We start from the raw sequence: 12868 nt of genomic DNA on the forward strand, positions 1-12868 counted from the left end.
AGCATGACCTATTAGTACTGAAATGCAAAAAAATATTTCTATAAACCAGCCCAACCGGTATCTTGTGAATTGTCAACCATGCAATGCACGACCATTGCATGACCTCCCGCAACAGCACTTGCAAAGTCACACCCCCAACAGCCTGCATGATAGGATGCATGAACACATGTTGACAACTTTAGGAAATTGATCACACAACAGACTGCTTGGCAGACTTGTTAACCGTCTGCAAATGTGTAGCAATTAGTATTACAGATTGTAACTCTAATGCATGGCAAAGTCTTCAGCATTTCAAGCCTCTCCAATGTATGCAACTGATTGTGTGGCAGGTTCTGGCGACTTGCAGACTGTGTGAAAACTGCATTTTAAGCAGGATCCTACACTTATGGAATATCATTTTGCCTGGCAGGCCTCCTTAAACCATAGTGACAAGTGTGTGATAAACAGCATGAGAAATACAAACAAGTCTCTGGTGTATTAAGTATCTATACACGCTTGCTACCTGTCCACACAGCTCTTCAGCACAGCCTTGTCAAGTTTCCCAGGTCCATTGATGATGTTCTGCTCTAGTCCAGGTGATTTGTAGTACATTCTGGGACTTGCATTCCTGTTTATGCCACCATAAATCGGGACTACAAGTCCCAGAATTCAATGGTAAAACTTGGGCTGGGTCAGCACATCACGCATTTATTAATTATTTTATTTATTTAGGAAATGTATTGAGCGCACAACTACCCGTAGGTGTCTCGGCGCTTTGGGTCCTCTAGGCTGTGCAGAATTATTGATTAAAAAGCCAAGTTTTTATTTGCTTGGGAAAGGATAGTAAGGATGTACTAGTCTTGATTTGGGATGGGAGGCTGTTCCAAAGTTTGATGGTCGTTACTGTGAAAGACCTGTCACCCCATGAGACTCTTTTTGTTCTTGGGACCTTCAATAGACTTGCAGTGGAAGAGCGGAGAGATCTTGGCGGAATGTAAGGACAAAAAGAATCTTTTAGGAAAATAGGTCCTGATGCATGAAGTGCCTTATAGGCAATACATAAAGCCTTGAAGTTGGTTCTATTTCTTACTGATGGCCAGTGAAGCTGTTTGATGGTATTGGAGATGGGTTTGAATTTTGGGGTCCCTGTGATCAGTCTGGCGGCAGCATTCTGCACCAACTGTAGTTTATTCAAAATTTTTTCTTGGGCGTTAATGATTAGCCCATTGCAATAATCGATGCGAGACATAACCAGAGTACTGACTAACGTCTTAACTGCATCTATGGGAAGATATGGAAGAAGTTTCTTAATCATTCTTAAAGTATAGATTGAAGATGAGACCACCGCATTTGCGTGATGCATGAATGACATTTTACTGTCCAACATGACCCCCAGGTTTCTTACTTTGGCTACTGGGGAGGGTGGAAATCCAAGAGTTACAGGCCACCATGTGAGTGACCACACTGGAGAGAGATTGCCGAAAATCATCACCTCCATTTTTTCGGAGTTCAGCTTAAGGCAGTTTGTTGTCATCCAGGCACTTATTGCGAGCATTCCCAATTGAAAGTTGCAGGCCACTTTATCTCCGTTGTTATTGATCGCCAGCACAATTTGAGTGTCGTCCGCGTATGATGTCACCGCCAGGTGATGGAGTTTAATGACCCTCCCCAAGTCAGACAAATAGATGTTAAAAAGTGTCGGACTTAGCGAGGATCCCTGGGGGACACCACAAGGCAGAGTGAAAGGTGGCGAGTTGAATTTGCAAAGGAGACAGATTGGACGCGATCAGAGAGAAAAGAGGAAAGGAGGGCCCTGGCACCATGTGTGATCCCCACCGCCGAGACACGGCATAGGCCTAGGAAACTTGGCAGCTATGACGTCTGTACCTCTTCGGGGGTAGGAAGAGCTATATACATGCTAGGACAATGCTTCTGTATAAAAGTCCGGGCCTGTGGCACTCTTCCCTCCTCGCCACCCTTCCCTCACACCCACCGCCCTCATGAGCGCCATCACTCAGAGATGACGTCCGTCCCTGGGGTGTTTTTGAGGCATGGTGTGCCAGGAGTGGGGTGGCTCGGTGGGTGTATTTAACCGCTATAGGTGGGGCGGCCCAGCTGGGGGGGTCACAGGGCTCTGATGGGGTGTGCTGTGAGGGGTGGCAGGGCTCTGATGGGGTGTGCTGCGGGGGTGGCAGGGCTCTGATGGGGTGTGCTGTGAGGGGTGGCAGGGCTCTGATGGGGTGTGATGCGGGGGGGTCGCAGGGCTCTGATGGGGTGTGATGCGGGGGGTTGCAGGGCTCTGATGGGGTGTGATGCAGGGGGTTGCAGGGCTCTGATGGGGTGTGCTGCAGGGGGTCGCAGGGCTCTGATGGGGTGTGATGCGGGGGTCGCAGGGCTCTGATGGGGTGTGCTGCGGGGGTCACAGGGCTCTGATGGGGTGTGCTGCGGGGGTCACAGGGCTCTGATGGGGTGTGCTGCGGGGGGGTCGCAGGGCTCTGATGGGGTGTGCTGCGGGGGGGTGGCAGGGCTCTGATGGGGTGTGCTATGAGGGGTCGCAAGGCTCTCATGGGGTGTGATACGGGGGGTCGCAGGGTTCTGATGGGGTGTGCTGTGGGGGGGTCGCAGGGCTCTGATGGGGTGTGCTGCGGGTGTGGCAGGGCTCTGATGGGGAGTGATGCGGGGGGTCGCAGGGCACTGATGGGGTGTGCTATGAGGGGTCGCAAGCCTCTGATGGGGTGTGCTGCGGGGGGTCGTTATAAACAACAGCAAGAGGGTATTAAGTATGCGGGAAGTAATGGCGCTCAAACAGAATTTGCGTACATATCAAAATTGGAAAACAAACAGTAGTCACTGGTGCAAGCAGGGAGGGGAGACCCTACACAAAACCCCTCAATTTTAAATGTAAAAGGTTTTTACACTTAAGATTCATGCAACAAAGTCCCGCGCACACAGATTTAAGTTTCAACAAGTATAGTACTCATATATGTATTTTACGAAAACAATAATCCAACGTCGATTCTTTAAATTTTTTGATGTGTCACTCCTTTTATTAGATGGTCACACCAATAGATATTGACAGCCAGCCGACACGTGTTTCGTTATAGGTCAATACAATCATAGACACTATAACTCTTCAGGGCTGGAAAAATACAAAAAATGAATGACCTATAGTGAGTCTGCAACAACAATAATATGTTACAAAATACCAAAAGTGAATGTGCCATTTCTCTACATTCCAAAGAATGCACCCCGTCATAAGGAACCCAAAAGAAAGTGATTGTATAAGGTTAATACAAACAGAAAGAGTACCATTAAACTCCTTAGTCCGCGGTTAGAAGCATTGAAGCTTGTTATGGAAAAGGATAATCTTGCAAGTCAATTACTCAAAAAAAGGTATATATTATTATATATATATTTATAAAGTGGACAGACACCCGTGAAACAATTCAAACAAGAAATGAAAAGCATACTAATATTCGTAATGGTTACGTCCAAGTCTGTCAGCAGGATTCACAGTATGGTTAGAAAACATGTATGAGTACGTTCCGAATAAATACAAATTATGAGATCCAAAAAATATATTGCTCTCATTGTAAATGAAGGCGTGATATCAAACAACCGCATGCAACTCCCATCAGTGTGATGCGTAATACAAAGTATTTACAACGATACCTCAATGGCTGAATCTTTATCTTTTAAGGGCTGTTTAGGTAAAGGTAGGTAAAAGAGAAAGAGAAAGGAAAGCGCAAATTTTGGTTGGTAAAGATTGTCAAGAAAAACACGTAACCCTCATTGTGGATATCCGTATATAATATAACAAAAGCTGCTCACCCCAAGTCCGGTGATAATTCCAACCCGGCAGGGTAACCAATATTTTGACGAAGACGACAAATTGATGCTGTAAGGATATAATTTTGTAATCCACATTTAAGGATGTAGACACAGATAAATCCTAATGGCAGAGTAAACAATTTCACCAAACACTAAATCTCACTAGAACTCACAATGAAGTATGAGCATTTCAACTTCAAATTATCCAAAATCAAATAAATAGTCCCACAATGTATTCGAAGTCCATAAATTTAACACAACCAAGTGTCCATGAAAACGATAAATATGACTCTCACAGCCCAATACATACAAATATAGTGATCAGTTTTAAGCGACCACAAACAGTAAATTCAGTCACACCTTCACCCACGAAGGCAGTCTCTTACCCGTAAGTATCCAATCGCCCTTTATATAGAGGACGCCCAGGTAATGCACGTCAGTGCCATCCAAAGAATAATTGTATATGGGTCCAAAATATGTATTCAGATAAAATTCGTGACGGAACACCACATGGGTACGTGTGGTTTCCAGATTCTACAAGACAAGAAATATGGAAATAAAATTAGGCATAAGTATCCCGTTGCTCGAGGGAAATCCATGATATTGTCTAAAGTCAGCTCGTTTACATATAAAGCTCGAAAAGTTAGAAGGTCTGGCGTAATTACCTTGGTACAATCACCCTCGTTGTAACAGGCGTCCCCGACCCGGAAGTAACCACAACGCGCCCCGGAGGTCAAACTTATAGTTTCCAAGAGGCAAGCAAAAGGCTAGAGCGTAAACCTCCGTAATGGTTCACAAAATAGAAAAAGGACTGTGTCCATGCTACGGAAACTCCAGGTCCCAATTCTTTAGTCCTACATCAACCAAGGTATGTAAAAGACACCAACCGAGCATCCAAATTGGAGAAATATGTTACTTAAAGTAAAGGAGAGGGAAAAGGAAAGGAAATAAGCAGTAAGATAAGCTGCTGTTCATATCAATAGGAGGAGGATCGCATTTCCAACAATTTTTCGGAAATGAACTCACATATTATTACATTGGTAAGAGAAAGGAACATGATATGTACAATTGAACACAAAGTCAATAACAATGATCATGCGATAATCAGCCACAGTGTGTATGTGGCAATGACACGACAACAAAAATCCCACTGGCAAGTGGTACATGCGAATATTACAACATCTACTTGCCCTAATGATAATGCACATAATATACGTATTCATTAAAACCAAAATAAGTGAGGGTGAAGAATGAGAGCACCTACTCACCCTTCAGTCAAAATTTACCGAACAAGATATATAGTTATTATCGTTCATACAGGAAGGATAATATTGCATGTCAGAAACAAAAGCGGATGCGGGGTAAATCTTACCGGAGTCTTATCGTGTAATCAGAAAAGTTATACTAAAATTCTGAGTAAAGTACATCAGTCCCCCAGAAAAAATTGCATCTCAGGGTCGCAATTAAGACCCCGCCCCACTGTATGAAGTCTCATAATCCAGAAAGCTTCAGCACGTCTGAGGCGAAGCTCTCTGTTGCCACCTCTAGTGTCAATAGGGATATGGTCAATTCCAAAAAAGACAAATTCTTTTTTGGGACCTTGTGCGTGGCAAATACTTGCATGAATTGCCACCGGATATCTAGCATCTTGCTGTAAAAGAGCTCTAACATGTTCCCCAATCCTCTCTTTCAAGCACCTAATGGTGCTACCCACATACTGGAGTCCACATTTGCATTCAATAATGTATATGACGAATTTGGTTAAACAGTTAATGTTCATTCGAATCTCATAGGTTTTGTTGTCACAACCTTTAAAATTTTTTGTCTTGTGTTTAGCCCACCTACACACTCCACAGAAACCACATTTGAAAAAGCCCCTGTTGGGTGATTTAAGCCATGTGTCAATTTTAGTAGTTCTAGGAACTGTGGGACTGAGTCTATTGCGTAAAGTCCTACCTCTCCTAAATGTAATTTGAGGTTGTCTGGCCACGTAATTGGTCAGTGTTTTGTCAGCTGTAAGGATACTCCAATGTCTCTTAAGACTCCTGCGAAGCACATGGCTCAATTCATTGAAGTCAGTGACCATACGTATATTATCTTTTTTGTCCCCATTCAGAGTAGGTTTGGGTCTTAGAGTATCTTCCCTCTTGACTCTTTTAATTCTCTTTTTGGCTTTGTGTATGATGTCAGGGGAATATCCTCGTTCTACGAAGCGTTGTTTCATATCCTCAAGACATTCTTGAAATTCAGGCTCATCACTACAATTACGTCTGGCCCTAACAAATTCACCATATGGTATAGCACTTATTTGGTGTATAGGGTGTGAACTGTCTGAGTGTAAGATGGAATTACAGGCAGTACTTTTCCTAAAAAGACGTGTCTTTAATTTGTTGTCATCAGTGTACAGTTCTATATCTAAGAAAGAGATCTGTTTATCGCTAAATTCCAGGGTGAATTCCTGCGGGGGGTCGCATGGCTCCGATGGGGTGTGCTGCGGGGGGTCGCAGGGCTCCGATGTGGTGTGCTGCGGGGGGTGGCAGGGTTCTGATGGGGTGTGCTGCGGGTGTCGCAGGGCTCTGATGGGGTGTGCTGCAGGGGTCACAGGGCTCTGATGGGGTGTGCTGTGTGGGGTCGCAGGGTTCTGATGGGGTGTGCTGGGGGGGTCGCAGGGCTCTGATGGGGTGTGCTGTGAGGGGGTGGCAGGGCTCTGATGGGGTGTGCTGGGGGTCGCAGGGCTCTAATGGGGTGTGCTATGAGGGGTCGCAAGGCTCTGATGGGGTGTTCTACGGGGGGGGTCGCAGGGCTCTGATGGGGCGTGCTGTGAGGGGTCGCAGGGCTCTGATGGGGTGTTCTGCGGGGGTCGCAGGGCTCTGATGGGGTGTTCTGCGGGGGGTCGCAGGGCTCTGATGGGGTGTGCTGTGAGGGGTAGCAGGGGTGTGATGCAGGGGGTCGCAGGGCTCTGATGGGGTGTGATGCAGGGGGTCGCAGGGCTCTGATGGGGTGTGCTGCGGGGGTCGCAGGGCTCTGATGGGGTGTGATGCAGGGGGTCGCAGGGCTCTGATGGGGTGTGCTGCGGGGGTCGCAGGGCTCTGATGGGGTGTGCTGTGAGGGGTCACAGGGCTCTGATGGGGTGTGCTGCGGGGGTCACAGGGCTCTGATGGGGTGTGCTGCGGGGGTCGCAGGGCTCTGATGGGGTGTGCTGTGAGGGGGTGGCAGCGCTCTGATGGGGTGTGCTGCGGGGGGTGGCAGGGCTCTGATGGGGTGTGCTGTGAGGGGGTGGCAGGGCTCTGATGGGGTGTGCTGCTGGGGGGTCGCAGGGCTCTGATGGGGTGTGCTGCGGGGGGGTCACAGGGCTCTGATGGGGTGTGCTGCGGGGGTCGCAGGGCTCTGATGGGGTGTGCTGCGGGGGGTGGCAGGGCTCTGATGGGGTGTCCTGGGGGGGGGGGGGGGGGTTTGCAGGGCTCTGATGGGGTGGGGTAGGGTTGCAGGGCTCTGATGGGGTGTGCTGCGGGGGGTGGCAGGGCTCTGATGGGGTGTGCTGCGGGGGGTGGCAGGGCTCTGATGGGGTGTCCTGTGGGGGGGGGTTTGCAGGGCTCTGATGGGGTGTGCTGGGGGTCGCAGGGCTCTGATGGGGTTGTGTTCGGGGGTCACAGGGCTCTGATGGGGTGTGTTGGGGGTGGTAGGGCTCTGATGGGGTGTCGGGGGGGGGGGGGGGGGGTGCTTTGAAGGTTACATTTCTGCTCCATCGCTCTGTCTCCTGCTCCTTTGTTCTCGGGTCCGGGCTCCCTCTCTCCCTCTCATCGCCCCTGCTGCGGCTCGGCCCCTGTCGCGCCCTGTGCTCTGCTGCATGGCAGGCGCTGCACCCCGGCCCCCACCCCTCCCTCCCTCTCCGGCGGCCATGCTGCCTCGGTTTGGGCCAGCGGGGCCACCGTACAAGGCCAGGCTCCCTCCCTCCCCCGCTCCCCTCCCCCCCGTGGAGCCCTATGGAAGAGCCTGTGCTGCAGGATCCACGCCATGGCCGAGGCCCGGAGCCCCCTCTAGCCGCCCCCCGGCGGGGCTGAGGCGGTCCTGCCGCCCCCTGGGTGCGCCCCAGCCTCCGGCCCCCCCGAGGTGAGCAGGGAGGGGGGAGGAGGCCCGCGCATCCCTCTGCCCCTGGGACCGCCCCTGCACCCCAGCGTCCCTTTAACTGCCCCTCCGTGTCTCCCCGGCCTGTCCTGGACTCCGCCTGTGCCTGCCCGCATCTACCCCTGTGTCAGCTCCCTCCAGTCTATGCCCCATCTGCCCCCCAAAGTTCCCTCTAACTGCCCCTTCTCCTGCATCAGTACCTGCCCCAACACTACGGTCTGCCCTTACCCCGCTAGAGCCTGCCCGTATCTACCCCAATGAGTGTCAGTGCTCTCTATTCTGTCCCATCACTTTCTGCCTCATCTCTTCCTTAAGTTTATTCTAACTGCCCCTTCTCTTGCACCGGTACCTGCCCCAAACACCGCTTTGCCCTTGACTCCGCCAGTGCCTGCCCTCATCTACCCCAGTGCCAGTCTCCCCACTCTCTGCCCGATCTGTTCCCCAAAGTTCCCTCTAACTGCCCCTTCTCTTGCATCCGTACCTGCCCCAGCCCCCGCTCTGCCCTGGACCCCTCCAGTGCCTGCTCGTATCTACCCATATAAGTGTCAGTTCTCTCTACTCTGTGCTCCATCACTTTCTGCCCCATCTATTCCTTATGTTCCCTCTAACTGCGCCTTCTCTTGCATCCGTACCTGCCCCAGCCCCCAGGACCTGGACCCCTCCAGTGCCTGCCCTCATCAACACCAACCTCGGTCTCTCCACTCTCTGCCCCATTTGTTCCTCTAACTGCGCCTTCTCTTGCATCTGTACCTGCCCCAGCCCGCCCTGCCAACCCTCACCCACTCCATTAAGCGTCATTTCTTTACACTCTCTGTCCCTCCTGCCCCTTATCTGTTCCTCTAACTGCCCTGCCCTTCTCTGGCCTCTCCATCTGCCCTTACACGCACCATCAATCTGAGGTATTTACTCCCCAGTCCTGCTGCCCTCGGACTCTCGAATACTTCCTTTATCTGTCCCTTTTCTGATCCGTTCCCGTCTCTCCAGTGGTATATTTTAGTCTCTGACATACTTGCTCCTGCCTGGTTTACTCTCCAGCTGGCCCAGCTCCCTTCCTTAATCCCCCTTCTGCCTCTCAGCCCCTCTGTCACCCTGATCACGACTTCAAAACAAAACATGACACACCCCTTTTCAATCTATCTTTCGGGAGCTTATTTTTCTTTCTCACTTTTTTTTCTAGGTTTCTTATTTTTTGTCCGCACCCGTAGTTCCTTGTTTTTCGTCCTTATCTCGCTCGATTTTTACTTTCTCGCTCTTATCCTTCATGTTCATCCCCTCTTCATTATATCTTCTTTTGTATAGTCCTTCTCGTTTGTTTCCTCTTCACTCCCTCTTCTCCGTCATTTCATCTTTCGTCTTTCCACTTTCTTACTGTTTATTTATTGTTTCCTTTGCCCTGTTCTTCCTTTTCCCAAGTTCCCTTCTTTATTATCGTCTCCTTTTACACCATTCTTTTTCGTCCCTTCATTTCCTTCCACCTTTGTTCTTTCCTTTCATCTTTTCTCTGTTCTCTTGTCTTTTCCTCCATTATCCTGTATTTCTTTTTCCTTACTTCTCCCCTTCCTTCCTCTCCATTTCCCTTTGCTTTCCTCTTTTCTCTGGTCTTTTCCTCCATTATCCTGTATTTCTTTTTCCTTCCTTCTCCCCTTCCTTCCGCTCCATTTCCCTTTGCATCTGCCTCAGCTCCATTGTTTCCTTTTTAATGTATTTATTTTCTTCCTTCTTTTTTCTCTCACTTTCTTCTCCCGTTCACTTCCTATTTCCTATCTCTTTTCTTTCTTCCTGTCCTATTTTCTCCCTGTAGTCTACCCTCAGCTCTTTCCTGCCATCTATTTTCTACCTTCTTTCATTCTTTCTCCGTTCCTTCTTTCCTCGGCTGTAAACTTCCACATCTTTTGTATGTCAGCCCCATCTGTTCCTCAAAGTTCCCTGTAACTGCCCCTTCTCTTGCATCCGTACCTGACCCATGGATTCAGACGCGCCATCCTTTCTCCGCATTAAGTTTGAGTAGCTCTTGAAGGTGCTGTATTGTTAACAGTGGTGCTCCCCCGGGTGCTTTGTGGGTAAATAAATCTTGAGGGCCTAATACACGTCACCCCACCTCACGGATTTCGAAGATGCCTCCTGTCCAGAGCTGCCATGCTGCTGGGGTTCGCTGGCCGCAGAGACTCCCGGGGAAACTCTGGGCAGGTTCCTTCTGTTTTTAGGACTTTTTTCATCTGGGTCTTGACAGCACAGTTGTCAAGTGGCCTTTTATTAACAATACATAGAAGTGGCGTCCAGTCTGCCCCTTTCAGCGGTTGGCTTTCTTTACAACCAGCCTTTTTCAGCCATTGGCTTGAGATTTACCCAATCCGCTTCAGCGGTACAGATCTCTCAACTAATACTGTTGGCCATTTGAGTATATCCTTCCGCCTCTGCTTGAACACTTACATTGAACTGCAGGTGGAACTACTTTACAACTCTCTCACGTTACCGCCTGTGTATCTCGCTCCAATGTGCTAACATTCCATGCATTAGCACATGAAACACACACCTTGGCTTTGCCAAGGCTTGCTTTCCTTAATTCTATTCACACTTGGCATGCCCCGGTCCTGAAGTCATTTATTAGCGCACGTGGACACTGCTCTGAAAACTGGGTGGAGCAAGGCAGGTAAGGATGGGGGTAAAAGGAATATTGTGGGGCGCGGCCTTGCAAATGATGTCCCCTTTAGGCTGATGGATCCCAACTATTTCTTTAGGCTTTCGACAACTGCCGCTGACTAAACTTTGAAAAATAGACGGTTGACTGTTGTGCACATTTTCTTAAAACATAGTTTTTCACCACAATGCTCTGCTAGCTTCCCTTTACAAGGTCACTAAAATTGTTTGAGCATATAAAGACATGGACAAACTACAAACCTATTGGACCGTTTCCTTTTCAATATAGGATTTACAGCACTGACAGTTACACAACGCAGCAGAAAAAAGCTGAAAATTAACTTCTGAAAAAATACTTCTGCTCGGAAATATCAGTTTTTTGGTGGGGGGGGGCATGGGAGGGGGGTGAGGGGGTTATGATTCGAGGGGAGAGTCAAACTGAAAGTAAAAGCGCAAAGAACCGAAGACATCGGCAGGGAAAATCGACTGACCAAGCACTTGTAAGAGAAGAGAAACTGTGAGAGAGCAGAGATCAGAATTCAGGGGCGCTGCCCCACCCCTCCACGCTCACAGCTGAGCAGGAAGTAAAATATATACATACATGTGTTATTTTCCCAAATTTTTATTTTTGCTTTTTACCATTTGCTAGTTTTCGCATTCACAACACTGGGTGGGCCATACCACAGCTCAGAACCATTAGGGAAAATGTACTTTTTCCTCCTAGCTTAGTTCAGAATTTTCTGATGTGCCTTAATTTGAGTTATAGTTTCAAGGAAACATCCCTCGCAGTAGTAACGCCTGTCTCTCTGGTCTATGAAGTCCGGATCCATGCCAGAATTTCATTATAACCATTGACCAGGTTAAAAAAAGGTATAATTTATGTTTTGTGGTTCTGAAGCATTTGCACATCTTAAGTTCTGAGTAGATGCACAGATAATATGCAAATATAAATTCACGTTTTGTATAGGCAAAATATCAATTTATACTCAAATTATTTTAGTGTCAAGTGAAATTAAGCCATCTTGGTGTAATATTTCGTGAGAGCAAATCTGTTCCCAGAGGCATCAATTGAGTGATTCAGACCAGAAGTGCCCTGCACAGTGGGTCAATACCTCACGCTTGTGTGTATTGTGAGTGTTCACTGCCTGGAAACAGTGGGAAAGGCGCCAATATGAGGGGCAGGTATAAATCCCCTTTGAGAGGCAGGAGCAACACTAGAATGGGATCTCCCCCAAATAAAAGTCTGATCCTACAGCCACTGGAGGTAGGCTGGCTGGGTCAAGTGCCGGTGGCTGAAGCTTGTTGGTCCAGGCACTGAAGGGTTGGTTTGTTCAGCTACCGGAGTTTGGTACATCCAGTCACCAATATCTTTATCAAGTTTTTTTTTTAATTTGTTTTTTTACACTTTTGGTCCGTGGACTTTCATGAACAAAAGAAGTAAAGAATAAAAATGTACACGTGAGATGTAAAATAACACAAGTTATATAGTGCTCCTGCAGGCCGAAAACTTCTTCATAAGGATGAAGGTGGAGAATTTAGAAGGGAAAGGAGCTAAGAAGGGGACTTTGGGGGGGAGAGGGAATATGTGTTTGGGGGGGGGGCAAATAAAGGGTAATGCTGGGTACATGATTCTCCAGTCGACAGCAAAAGCTTTACAGGAAAGATGGCCAGGAGTTTAGGAAGGCAGAGTGCTGCGAGCTTGAAAGGAATGGAGCAGGAAAGGGGTTTTAAAGGGCCAAGTAATACAAAAAATTGAGTTGCGCCTGTTGTGCGTTTTGGGACCTTGTCAAAAAGATTAGACAGTCAGCGCAGAGAATCAGAGGTATCTTTGTAGCGTGATATTTTGGATGCCCTGGGGAACTTGAAATGTGCCGGCATACATATATAAGCTGATTAAGCGTGGCACCTTGCTTGACTTGTCTATTGGTGGCAAGCGGCTTGCTTCTCGTTCTGTTGAGGTAACTCCGACTAGGGCCTTTGACTTGGACTAGCGGGTCTTTACAATACTTTGAAGGGTTCTATTGACTCCCGCTTCACCTGTAGTATCTGACTGAGCAATCCAGGAAAGCAGCGAATAGGGGATCCGTTTTCTTGAGAGAGGACTCCTACATCATGTCGAACATATTCCAGATCTTGTCTACCGTGGACAGGCCTCCTTCGGGTTCAAGTTGATCCGTCTCATACTCATGCTTTCATTGGCTTGAAGAGGATTTTTGTGACATATTGTTTTCTTTAGTCTTTGTTGATTAGGTCGATATGTCTGTAAAAGATGAAGTCTGAAAGTTTGCCTTTTTTT

The 12868-nt window shown here is 48.2% G+C and overlaps 1 protein-coding gene across 4 annotated transcripts in view; it reads left to right on the top strand.

Moving 5' to 3' along the window:
* The window catches only part of LOC144770807 (uncharacterized), a 156548-nt gene that overhangs the window by 22752 nt on the left and 120928 nt on the right, over positions 1-12868 (top strand). Inside the window, exon 1 of one of the 4 annotated variants that reach the window (XM_078655575.1) lies at positions 7708-7920. The exons of 2 other annotated variants lie outside the window; for them this stretch is intronic. The gene's annotated coding sequence lies outside the window, so the exon portion shown is untranslated. Of the gene's footprint in view, positions 1-7707; positions 7921-12868 lie in introns of those variants that run through there. One more of the 4 variants, XM_078655572.1, reaches the window with a different exon arrangement.

The sequence above is a fragment of the Lissotriton helveticus genome, chromosome 7, assembly GCF_964261635.1.
Source record: "Lissotriton helveticus chromosome 7, aLisHel1.1, whole genome shotgun sequence".
NCBI lineage: Eukaryota > Metazoa > Chordata > Amphibia > Caudata > Salamandridae > Lissotriton > Lissotriton helveticus.